The 12,483-nt window shown below is 39.9% G+C and overlaps 1 pseudogene; it reads right to left on the reverse strand.

Annotated features, from left to right (window-relative positions):
* The window catches only part of LOC102771440, a 12,021-nt pseudogene extending 683 nt beyond the window's left edge, over positions 1-11,338 (reverse strand).
* Between the last annotated feature and the right edge of the window lie 1,145 nt (positions 11,339-12,483).

The raw sequence follows: 12,483 nt of genomic DNA on the forward strand, positions 1-12,483 counted from the left end.
TACAGTCAAGATATCACAGTCTAAACTTGCAACCCACCCCTGCTATTTAAGGAATACCCACACACATCTGTGCGTTTAACTAAAACTAGCTGTGAGGTTATTTGTTGGGGTGGGCCATGTGGGTTTCCCAACTAGAGTCCTAATTTACAACACCTACAGCTTGCTTAGTTCATTTTGATGCTAGGGTGGTGTCCTTCTGTGAATACATGTCAGTGAGGTGCTCTAGGCAAAGCAATGGCCCTCACAAAGCCTATGAATTTAGTTTGTTGCAGGAATAGACTTCCTATTCCTATATGGAAGTGAATATTTGAATCATACATATTCACCTAAAACAGCTTTAGGAGATTAAAAAAAAATGACTCTTGCCACTGAAGGCTAAAGGACAAGCTTTGCTGTAAATTATAATGTTTTATCCAAACCAATTATATACAAAACGTTTTTGAGGGCCTACTATTTGCCAGGCATTGGATATTTTATATTCTACAAATGTTCATGGACTCTACTGTGAACCAATAACTGCAAAAAATATATAAATAAAAAAGGAGCATATAATAAGGGCACTAGAACAAACCCAATAATCACAATAACTAGAGTAAGTAGTGATGATGTCAGCAAGATAGTTGAGCAGGTGATGTCAGCTTTTGCCATCACCACCCCCAAACCAGCTAGATATTCACAAATTAAAATAACCTTGGGAGGATTCACAAATCCAACTAAGAACCTGCAGGTACATAATTGAGCACAAAACAGGGTAACCACACTGAAAGAATTGCTTGGGAGATCTGTATAGCTAAGACATCTGGAATGTCTAGGAAAAAAGGACAGAAGTGTATTTAGTAGTGTTTGTCAGCACAGACCCCAATAACCTGCTCTATAGAGGAAACCTGCAGGTTTATGCTGTTGAAGTAATGAGCAACCATCACTGTCTCAGAACCCCCTGACAAGGGGACATTACTGCATCCAGTGATGGCGAACCTTTTGAGCTCTGCGTGTCAGCATTTTGAAAAACCCTCACTTAACTCTGGTGCAGTGTCACATATAGAAATTTTTTGATATTTGCAACCATAGTAAAACAAAGACATATATTTGATATTTATTTTATATATTTAAATGCCATTTAACAAAAAAAAATCAACCAAAAAAATCAGTTTGCGTGTCACCTCTGACTCGCATGTCATAGGTTCACCATCACTGGCTGCATCCCACAAGAAGAAATCACTATTGTACACCATAGGATTGGACTGCCCCTAACTCCAACCCATCCAGGAATCCAGAGACATGGCCACTGCATGCACACCTGTAATCCAGATCCTAGTCACATTGACTGCATACACCAGTGTTCCAGACCCTGATTTTACAGTCGTTCCATGAGTGCCCATACCTGGGACACTAGAGCGATCACCACAGCAGTAGTGCCAATGCCCCAGCCCTCAGAGCTGTGGCAGCTCCATACAGACTTGCTCTCCTGGACCTTGTTCCATAAACACTGGCACCAAGGTCACTGTAGCCACTGGAGTGGGAGTGCCTGTATCTCAGACACTAGAGTGACTGGATCTTTGCCCCCACCCACATTCCAGCCCCAGGTTCATGTGGCCTCTCCCTAAGTGTCTGTGTCTCTCACACTATTACCAATGTTGTGGCAGAGACACCTTATTCTGGGCACAGAAGCCACCACAGCACCAATCCCCAGAGTCATAGTTCCTACAAGCATGCCCATACTTCAGATTCCAGCTCTTTGACCACTTTCTGGGAAGCTATGCATCAGATACTGGTGCCACTGCCAATGTGAGTGCACCCACAAACTGACCAAGTTCCAAGGGAAATCCTCTTCACCATCATTTCTCCTATGGGTTAAAAAAAATGTCAGGATGACCCCAGCATTCTTCACTAACAAAAACATCAACAAAAGCCCTTAACTAAGGCCTAGGCTACTGAGGATTCTTGCAATCTCTGTGATGCTAAAATCTGCAGATGGAGCTGCATGGAGACTGTACAATTGCATCATCCCTGAGCTGGAATCCTACCCAACCAGCACTCTCACACTGATCCAGAAGTGGAGATATAAAGTCTTATAAGGATATATAAGGTCTTTCTCACTCAAATCAGTTCCTAAAGTCTGGAAGAGGTGACTATTCAATTAAATGTACAGACATCAATACAAGGCTATAAAATGCACAAAATAAAGAAAACATGCCCTAACCGGTTTGGCTCAGTGGATAGAGTGTCCGCCTGAGGACCGAAGGGTCCCAGGTACGATTTCGGTCAGGGCATGTACCTTGGTTGCAGGCACACCCCCAATAGGGGCTATGCCGGAGGCAGCTGATCGATGTTTCTTGCTCATCAATGTTTCTAACTCTCTATTCTCACTTTCTTTCTGTAAAAAATCAATAAAATATATTAAAAAGGAAAACAGGACACAACCAAAGGAGCAAAATATTTTTTTAAAATATATTTTATTGAGTTTTCACAGAGAGGAAAGGAGAGAGATAGAGAGTTAGAAATATCGATGAGAGAGAAACATCGACCAGCCGCCTCCTGCACACTCCCCACTGGGGATGTGCCTGCAACCAAGGCACATGCCCCCGACCGGAATCAAACCTGGGACCTTTCAGTCCGCAGGCTGACGCTCCATCCACTGAGCCAAACTGGTTTCGGCAGTAATTTTTTCATGAAATGACTCTAAGGAAATAGAAATCTACAAACTGATGGACAAAGATGTCAAAATAATTACTTTAAGGAAACTCAGTGAGCTACAACAGAACACTGATAAACAACTTAATTAAATCAGAAAAATAACATATTAACAAAATGGGGATGTTCTATAAAAAGATAGAAATCATTAAAAACACAAATAAAAACACTAGAGCTAAAGAATACACTGAATGAATTAAAGTGCAGTAGAGAATGTCAATGTCAAACTCAATCAAGTAGAAGAAACTTGAATATAGGTCATTTGATGTTACCTAGTTGAAGAAATGAAAAGAAAAATGTATGAAGAAATGAAGAAAGCCTATGGAATTTATGGAACAACATCAAGTAGATGAAGATACATACATACATATTGTGAGACTACCAGAAAGAGAAGAGAGAGAAAATTGGAGCAGAAAACTTATTTATTTAAAAATGGCTCAAAATTTCTCATATATGAGGAGAAATATGGATATCCATGTGTAAGAAGTTCAAGTGTCCCTAATCAAGTTCAATCAAAGAAAATTTCACCAAATCACATGATAGCCAAGCTGTCAAAAATCCAAGTCAAAGAGAGAATTGTGAAAGGATCAAAAGACAAGAGAATCATCACATATAAAGAAACCTTCATAAGGCTACCAGCAAATTTATCAGCAGTAACTACTCAAGGTGCTAAAAGAAAAAAACTGCCACCCAAGCATACCATATCTAGTAAGTAAGGGAGAGATGAAAAACATTTCCACACAAACACAAACCAAAGGAATTTGTTACCACTGGGTTTACCTTATAAAAAAAAGCTAAACTTCTTCAAGCTGAAATGAAAATACACTAATAACATAAAACCATTATAGCCCTAACCGGTTTGGCTCAGTGGATAGAGTGTCGGCCTGTGGACTGAAGGGTCCCAGGTTTGATTCTGGTCAAGGGCATGTACCTTGGTTGCGGGCACAGCCCCAGTAGGGGGTGTGCAAGAGGCAGCTGATCAATGTTTCTCTCTTATCGATGTTTCTAACTCTCTATCCCTCTCCCTTCCTCTCTGTAAAAAATCAATAAAATATATTAAAAAAAGAATTATAAAATAAAACATTATAAAATAAAATAACACTGATAAAGGTTAGCATAATACTGTAATGCTGATGTGTAAATCACATTTAGTTCTGGTATAAAGAATATAAGACAAAGTATTATAAATAACTATATAATAATGTTAATGAATGCATACTATAAAAAGATAAATAATGAAATAAAAAACACATAGAGTTGAAGGTTTAAATTTTATATACAATCAAAGTTAAGTTCTTATCAGCTTCAAATAAACAACCTAATTTTATAACCTCATGGAACTAGAAAAAGAGGAATAATTCTAAAGTTATAAGCAGGCAATGATCAAATCCAAAATGAAAGAAACAGGTTAGAATACCAACCTACCAAGACTAAACCATGAACAAAATAGAAAATCTAAACAGAACATAAGTAAAAAGGCTAAATCAAATGTGAAACACATAAAAAATAAAAGATAAAATAATAACATGTTATCTCAATACAGACAGTAAAAGCATTTGACAAAATTCAATATTCTTTTATGGAAAAACCTTTTAACAAATTAGGTATGAAAGTAATGTACTTACCACAATGAACACTATATATAATGAGTCACAGATAACATTGTACTAAATGCTGAAAAACTAAAAGTTTTTTCCACCAAGGCAAAGGGTTCCCACTTTCACTACTTTTATTCATCATAGTACTGGAAGTCCTAGCCAGAACAATTATGCATGAGGAGAAAAATCAAGGATTCTAAATAAGAAAAGAAGACATAAAATCATCTGTGTATTCAGATGATATGATCTTATATAGAGAAAACCCTAAAGACTCCTTTAATAAACTTTTGAAGTTAGTAAATAAATTCAGTAAAATTGCAGAATATAAAATCAACATACAAAAATCAGTTGCATTTCTATACACTAACAAAAACTATTTTCAAAAAAGAAGAAGATTGCCAAAACCGGTTTGGCTCAGTGGATAGAGCATTGGCCTGCGGACTGAAAAGTCCCAGGTTCGATTCCGGTCAAGGGCATGTACCTGGGTTGCGCGCACATCCCCAGTGGGAGATGTGCAGGAGGTGGCTGATCGATGTTTCTCTCTCATCGATTTTCTGACTCTCTATCTCTCTCCCTTCCTCTCTATGAAAAATCAATAAAATATATATTTTAAAAAAAGAAGAAGATTTAGCACCATGCTCTAACCTACTGAGCTAGAGCATTATGCTAAGTGAAATAAGCCAGTCAGAGAAAGATAAATATCACATGATCTCACTCATTTATGGAATATAATGAACAACATAAACTGATGAACAAAAACAGATCCAGAGACAGAGAAGCATTGATCAGACCGTAAAACCTCAAAGGGAAGCTAGGGGAGGGTGGGGGTAATGGGGAGAGATCAACCAAAGGACTTGTATGCATGCATATAGGCCTAACCAATGGACATGGACAACAGGGGGTGAAGGCATGAGTGGGGGTATCGGGGCTGGGGGGATAATGGGACGATAAGGACACATATGTAATACCTTAATCAAAAAGAAATTTTAAAAAAGGAAATTTAAAAATCATCTCATTTATAATAGATTCAAAAAGAAAATATTTAGGCATAAATTTAATCAAGGAGGTAAAAAACCTGTACTCAAAACTATAATACAGTGATGAAAGAAATGAAAGATGACACAAATAAATGGAAAGATTTTCCATGAGTATGGATCATATGAGTTAATATTATTAAAATGCCCATATTATCTAAAATGATTTATAGATTAAATGCAATTCTACCAAAATTCCAATGCCATTTTTCACAGAAACAAATTAAAAAGTATAGAAATCATATGGAAACACAAAAGAGTTCTAATAGAAAAAGCAATATTGAACAAGCAAAATAAAACTGAAGACATCACACTTTCTGATTTAAAATTTCATAAAAAGCTATAGTAATTAAACCAGTAATTATACTGGCATGAAAAACAACAGACATATAAACTGACGGAAAAGAATAGAGAGCCTAGAAGTAATAAATCCACCTACACACTATCAACTAATATTGGCAACTGAGCCAAGAATTCATACAGGGAAGGTTTTTTTCCCTGTATGGTTTTGCGAAAACTGGATATACAAATGAAAAAGAATGAAATTGGACCCTTAGCTTACACCAGACACAAAAACAATGCAAAATAGATCAAAGACAAACAAAACCTAAAACTACAAAACTCCCAGTAGAAAACACAAGGGACTAGTTCTTCAATATTGGTCTAGATCATGATTTTTGGGATTTGACAACACAGGCAAAGTCAACAAAAGACAAATAAATAAGTGAGACTATGTCAAACTACAAAGTTTCTAAACAGAAAAAAAAAATGGTAATCCGTGGATTGTTAAAAAATTTTGCAAACCATATATATGAGAAAGGAATAAATATCCAAAATATATAAGAAACTCAAACAACTCAATAGTAAAAACAAAACATTTTTTTCTAAGGAAAAGGACCTGATAGATAGTTGTCCAATGAAGACATATAGATGGCCAACAGATACATGACAAGCTGATCAACATCACTAATCCCCAGGGCAATACTTATCAGAACCACAAGGAGGTATCAACTCACACCCACTAGACAAAGGACTCACTGTTTCAACAAGTCAAGAGATAACAAATCTCCATGATATGAAGAAATGGGAACTCTTGTTCATTTTTGGTAGGAATGTAAATTTGTACAACCATTGCAGAATACAGTAAGGAGGGTCCTCAAAAAATTAAACATAGAACTTCATATAACCCAGCAATCTCTCTTCTGGGTATATGTCCATAGGAAATAAAATAACTACCTTGAAGAAGTATCTGCACTACTATGTTCATTGGTTACCATTGTTCATAGTAACCAAGATACGGAAACAGACTGTCAAATGATAGGTGACTGAAAAAGAAAATGGGTATTATACATCTATGTATAATTTGTATATTACATGTATATATTATATGTGTAACATATATTATATATGTATACGAGAGGCTTGGTGCATGGGATTAGTGCACTGGTGGGGGGTGTGTGGCCTGCAGGGATCAGCCCACAGCAGGAGCAGCTGCTCATCCTGGTCAGATGAGCAATGCTCCCACTGTGGGAGTGTACTGACCACCAGGGGGAAGCTCCTGCATGAGCATCCGCCCCCTGGTGGTCAGAGCATGTCATAGCGACTGGTTGACCAGTTATTCTTATCATTCCACATTTGGTTGCAGGGCTTTTATTGTAGAGAATAATATGTATCATGTGTGTGTGTGTGTGTGTGTGTGTGTGTGTTTATAATTCCATTTGCATACATGAATAACCCATGAGGGTGTTATGCTAATAAGCCAGACATCTAAAGACAAATACTGCATAACCTCATTTATATGTAAAATCTAAAAAAACACACAAATAAACAAAGTCTGATACTTATAGAGAATACAATGGTAGTTAACTGGGGCTAGGTGAGGGGTGGGGAAAAGGAGAGATGTTGGTCAAAAGGTAAAACTTCCAGTTACAAGATAATTAAATTCTAGAGATCTAATGTACAGCATGGTGAATATCCTATCTAATAAAGAGGGAATATGCAAATTAACTGTCACACTGTCACAAAGATGGTGGTGCCCATAGCCAAAAGATTGAGGCGCCCAGTCCCACAGTGCTTTAAGCCCAGCCAGGGGCGTGGCAGGCGCATGGTGTGGCTGGACACGCTCTCAGTCCCCCAGCCGCCCAGGGCCACCCGAGGTTCAGGTAACCAGGACCGGCTGAGGCTTGCGCTGCCGGCAGTGGCAGCAGCAGAGGTGTGATGGGGGCATCGCCTTCCCCTGATTGCCAGGTTGCCTCCCACCTTGACTGTGAGAGAGGGCAGGCCGGGCTGAGAGACCACCCCCTCCAGTGCATGAATTTTCATGCACCGGGCCTCTAGTCTATATATATATAAAAAGCCAAATGACAAATACCAGATCGACTTGTCTCTGTGATATACTCTGTAGAAGCCAACCAGCCTGATCAGGGTCCCAATCGCCTCCCTCCAACCACCCACAGACCCTCCCCCTAGCCGGCCCTACCACAGATCAGCCCTCATTGGGGCGGGCTGGCCAGACCCCACCTGTGCACAAATTTGTGCACCAGGCCTCTAATAGTTAATGACAATGTATTGTGTACTTGAAATTTGCTAAGACAGTAAACCTCAAGTGTTCTCACTGCACACACAGACACAAAAGACTAACAATGTGAAGTAAAATCTACGTTAATAAGCTGATTTTTGGAATCACTTCACAATATATACATAAATCAAAACGTACTGTTGCATACCTTTAATATGTACAGAATTTGTTTGTCAAACAACTTCAATAAAGCTTGGCGGAGGGGGGAAGATAATGTAAGTAAGAGGGATAAGTACCAGCAAAGAGTTATTGGTCTTAAATAAGATGGTGGGTATGAAATATTTTTGAACTCTAAAATACTCTAAAAATGCCTGGCTGGTGTTGCTCAGTGGTTGAGTGTTGACCTATGAACCAGAAGATCATGGTTTGATTCCATATCAGGGCACATGCCCAGGTTGCAGGCTTGATTCCTAGTGTGAGGCATGCCAGAGGCAGCTAATAAATTCTCTCTCATCTTGCTCTCCCTCTCCCTTTCTCTCTAAAATTAATAATATATTTTTAAAAAATACTCTAAAAACACAAGTTGGACACAAGAAAGCTCACCCTGGGTAGGAAATGGGTCAACATTTGGATTTGGGGCCAATATATCTTTCTTTCTCTTGTCTGTTTTCCTCAGTAAACTCTTTTTTCAAGAATCATCAAAGTTCACTTCACTGTTTTGTCTAATTATATACTTTGGGAAAAGTCAATCTTTTTCTAAGAGGAGGAGTTTGACCAACTAGTAAAACAAATTTCAAAATATTTCACCATCCTGTAGTTGTATATCCTAGTATCTGTCTTTCTCTCTTGAAATTATATAAAATATGTTAAAATCATTATTTATATATTATTATATGTATGTAATATGTAACATTATGTAAAATAATTACAAATATATAAATGCTTCTAAAATATATAATGCTTTCATAATTTATACATACATATAAATATCCTCCCCCCAAAAGGATAATCTTTCATGGAAACAGAGTAAGTTAAATGAATAAAAGAAAACCCATCTTAGTTAAATTGGGGACAGGACCAGAGACCCAGTCAATCATTCCTTTTTTCATTACCCTCACCTCTTTGAAGAAACTCTGAGAAGTTACAATCTCATAGCCTGTTTTTAAATCACTGCATTATATGATTTCTAAGATCACTTCAATTTTTGGTATTCATGAGTCAATCTGATCCTATATCTTTTAGCTGCTCAGGCTTATAATCTCTGAAATAACCAATCCAGTGGCAATGTTTTATGTTTCCCAGGATTCTCTTTATTTAATACCCTTCCTATTCTACTTATTCTCCAGTTTTTCCTACTGAAACGCTGCATATGTCCTACCTCAGAATTCGTACATGGGAATCATACAAGGCACCAGGAACTTTGAGCCCCAGAATTCTCCCAAGACTTGAACTTACACTTTCCGTTTGGCTCTGTTGGTCCTGGATACCGGGCCGGGCTAGAAAACCATGCTGGCTTTTCCCTTAGGGACATAATCTCACCTACTAACTTGCATGGACAATTAATGGGATAGGCTGGCCCTAGCTCCCTGGCAGAGAAAATTTAGACTAAAATCTTTGACAAATTAGCTCCCTCTTCTAGGAGTTTTTTTTGTTTATTTGTTTGTTTGTTTATTATTTATTTTATTACAACAGGAACAAAGACTTAGCTTAATTTCTGACATACACAGTCTCAAATTGAGGCATTCCAGCGTTGTAGGAAGTTTTGAAGGAAACTGAGAAAATTAAAGGAATTCCCCAAATATGTTTGGCTACCACCTTTACTGAGATAAATCTACTGGAATTACTAAGAAACAGCCAAAATGAAGGATTCAGAACAGAAAGAGAATACTCTCTGACAGAGGTTGTGTGGGGAAAATAGCTTTAAAAAAATAGTTTTATCTAGCTCCACCTGGTGGTAGATGCTTGAAACACAAGTTTCAGAACACTAATTGTTTTTATTTTTAACTGAATTTTCATATTTCATTTTATTTATTTTTTCCACCACCATTTTCCTCTCTATGCCCTCTTCTACCTCCACCACCCCCAACTCTTTAAAAATGATATCATCCTGACAGTAATTCTAGTTGTGACTGCACATGTACAGTGAACAGCACCCTAGAGTGCCCATGTTGCTGAGGACCTCATTGCATGTTCTAAATAAAAATTAACTCTGAACTGAATTGTAACTGGACACTCATGGGCAAAGATCAGCTATTACAGGTGCTCAGTGTAACAGCAAAATATATATATATGAGAGCCAAAGTAGTTTCTAAAATAATTTTCAGGTCACTTAGTATGAATTCCACCAATTTTTGGTGCATGAGGAACAATAGCCACTACAAAAATCATTTAACACTACCAATTATGTATTAATTAGTATTATTTTATTACTAAAGAAAATTGTGAAATTTTATATAAATTATTTTTCTATAAAAATAAGCAAAAAGATCCAATACACATTTAAAAAAGAAAATGATGCTAATATTTGTTTTTAATGGATAAATCTAGTCATAGTATGGAATTTTAGGTGGAGTGGGGAGGAGGGGATTGATGGCTGAAGGAATTTGAGACCAAAGACTTATAGGTAAAACATTGTGAGAAACAACTTGAGTTAAGGCAGTAGCAGTATAGGTAGAATAGAACACAGATTCTAGGGACATTTATGAAATAGAATTGACATGGTTTGGCCATCAAGTCAATGTAATTGGCAAAGGGTGGGTTAGTTTAGGATGCATGCTTCAGGTCCTTGGCCCATGGAATTTTCAAGTGAACTTCAAACCATGCCACTATATTCTTGCAGTTGTATATCCAGACAATTCTAAGACAGTGTGATTAATCCTATATAATAAAAGAGAAACATGTAAATTGACTGTCCCTCCACTACACTCACCAGCCAATCAGGAGTTAGTATGCAAATTAATCTGACAAAGATGGCAGGCCCATGGGCAGTGTGAATGTGTACAGGCGCTGAGTAGCTGGGGACAGGCATCCTGTCCTGTCCAGCCCCGGCCGCTCCGGGTTGGTGGGCAGTGCGTGCAGGCACAGAGTGGCCAGTGTGGGGCAGGGCAGGACGCCTGGCTTCTACCCCTTCCAGGCCACTACAGGCCAGGAGGCAGCACACGGTGGCAAGGAGCAACTGGGGCAGGGCATGATGCCTGGATTCCGCCTGGTCCCGGTCACTCCTGGCAGACGAGTAGCACGTGCTAGCATCCTGCCCCGTCCAGGCTACTCCGGGCCTCTGGGTAGCATGTGCAGAGAACCTCTGAGTAAGGGAGACAGGCCAGTGGAGGGCAGCCTGTACTCCCCACATGGTGGTGGTGGCAGCCGTGAGCATGCCAAGCAGAGCCTGAAGGCTGAGCTGAAGTAGTACCTGTAGGCAGGCCATCAGTGCTGAGGAGTGGCTGCGCAAGTCCCACCTCCTGGCCTAGAATGTGCACAATCGCAGGGACAGCCACCATGGTGGGCCGGATTGACATCCTCCTGGCCATACCACGGGTGTTTGCAGATCTGAGAGGACACGGGTCTCTGGTGCACATATCCTCTCCTCCCACCCTGGCGTGCGAACATCCCCCAGCCCACTGTCACCCGCGCACACCTGCAACAGACCTGGACCAAGGCACACACAAGTTCCCCCCTGCCCCTTTGCTGCACTTCCATCAACCCCAGCATGCCTACGTCCCCTCCAGCATGCTCATGTCCTTTGGAGACTGGGTGTTCTGGGTGCTGAGGGTGGGTGCCTGTGATATGATAGTGAGAGGGTGGAGTGGTGATGCCCTGTTCCTGCAGAGGCCAGTGCAGCAACAAGATTACCTCGATGGGGCTAATACAGGTGCTGAGGCAGGAGCAGGTGCAGATAGACACACCTACTGTGCACAGGTGGCTTTTGCTGTGATGCCTTCAGTCAGCATTCAAGATCAGGAACCCAGAGGAAGTGAGGAGTTCTGTTCTCTCAGCAAAATGGTGGGATAATCGGGGCGACTGCAGAGGAGGAATGTGCACTTTGGGTGCCAGAACCCATGAGTGAAGGCTGCCCTGACTGGGCCTCACTCGCTTGGGGCCTAGCACACTCCTTCTGGGCAGCGGGTGACAGGACATTCTTTTCCAAGCTAATGAGAGAAAAACATTGATTCTCCTGCTGCCCGCAAAGGTGGAAAGTGGAGTGGGGAGACATTCCAGGAGTGAGCGAGATTCCCTGTCTGGGGTTTCCAAATACACTCTTGGTTCCTTTCACCACTGACTAGAGATATATAGGGTGTCCCCCCAAAATGTATACACACCTTGACTACCTACTAATTCCAATGGGTTTAAGCATGAAAGGAAAGAAACAACAATGGAGCTGTCATCTGTTAAAAGTGCGGGCACAAACCTGCAGTTGGACATTCCCCAAGGGGTCACGGGTTGGAGAGGGTGCAGGCCAGACTGAGGGGCCCCCTTCTTCCTCCCTGCTATGCACGAATTTTGTGCACCGACCTCTATTATCTATCTATATATAAAGCCAGTGACCGAAACAAACAACTAGTCACCATGCAGTGCTAGCATAGATGCATAGACACAGGTAAAGTCTATGAGTGAACTAAGACTGAACAAGAAAAATGCTTGCCTT

This window comes from Myotis davidii, unplaced genomic scaffold, assembly GCF_000327345.1.
Source record: "Myotis davidii unplaced genomic scaffold, ASM32734v1 scaffold260, whole genome shotgun sequence".
Taxonomy (NCBI): domain Eukaryota; kingdom Metazoa; phylum Chordata; class Mammalia; order Chiroptera; family Vespertilionidae; genus Myotis; species Myotis davidii.